The 1,000-nt window shown below is 48.9% G+C and overlaps 1 protein-coding gene across 6 annotated transcripts in view; it reads right to left on the bottom strand.

Annotated features, from left to right (window-relative positions):
* ncor2 (nuclear receptor corepressor 2) overlaps positions 1-1,000 on the bottom strand; it is a gene marked incomplete at both ends in the record, with an annotated part of 104,538 nt that overhangs the window by 56,017 nt on the left and 47,521 nt on the right.

Raw genomic sequence — 1,000 nt, 5'->3', positions numbered from 1 at the left:
AAAAAAAAAAAAAAAAGATTACTCACCTCCCCCTGAGCAGAGAGAGAGGTAGAGAGAAAGAAGCAGGCAGGCAGGAAAGCAAGTGGGAGTGGAATAGAAAGTGAGTGGGAGAAAAAGAGCAAAAAAAAAGACTGGTGAAAGGAGGAGGAGGGGTAGGTGGGCTAAAGGGCTTTGGTGCTTATCTCATAAGAGAGAACTGATGAAAGACAGAAAAGATCTCACCTCCAGCTTACTACCTACAACAATCAGCCTTAAAACAAAAAGAAATCCTGGCAGGGAAAATAAAGCAACAGAGGAGAGGTGTTGGGGCATGAAGCTGGGCAAAAAAAAGACTCCATCTGTGCCTCTGGATGACCTCTCTGCAGCTCCTTCATACATTTATATTTAGCTCTAGCAGACAAATGTGTGAGCAGTGTCCCAGACTACCCCCCTCCCCTCTCAAAATGTTCGCTCCACTCTTTTTCCTCATTCCGCTCTGTACACTCTCTCTCTCTCTCTCCGCTTCATCGATCAAACAGACCCTCCTTGGTGACACGCCGCATGCTCTGTTGCTTTCCATCTCACTTCATTTCCTTCGGTGGCCCCGCACGGTGAGACCGACACATTCGCAGACAGGATGGAGGGGCGGCGGCGAGGGAAGGGTTGGATGTGAGAGAAGTTTTCAGAGCTGATAACAGAGACAGAACCTGCCTCTGTGTGTGTGTGTGTACATCAACCTTTATTCCTCACCACCCACCCATGTCATGCTGCTTCCTTGTCCCTTTCACGCCGTCTCCGCTGTGGAGGTGTTTGGGATCTACTCCTAAGTTTACACCAGACTCACGCTAACAGACTCGGATGTGAGAGACTCCCAGAGGAGCTCACGCACACACACACGGCTTAAACTTAAACTCAACACATGCTTCCAACTGGGTCACCTGTGAGAGAAGCCAAATGACACGGCTCCAGTTTTAAAAGTGGCCCTGTGTGTTTCCTATCCAACAAGGGTCCTTGAGTGAGT

The sequence above is a fragment of the Morone saxatilis genome, unplaced genomic scaffold, assembly GCF_004916995.1.
Source record: "Morone saxatilis isolate NCDOM2014 unplaced genomic scaffold, NCSU_SB_2.0 Contig16, whole genome shotgun sequence".
Taxonomy (NCBI): Eukaryota; Metazoa; Chordata; class Actinopteri; family Moronidae; genus Morone; species Morone saxatilis.
This window is presented reverse-complemented; position numbering and strand designations above follow the sequence as displayed.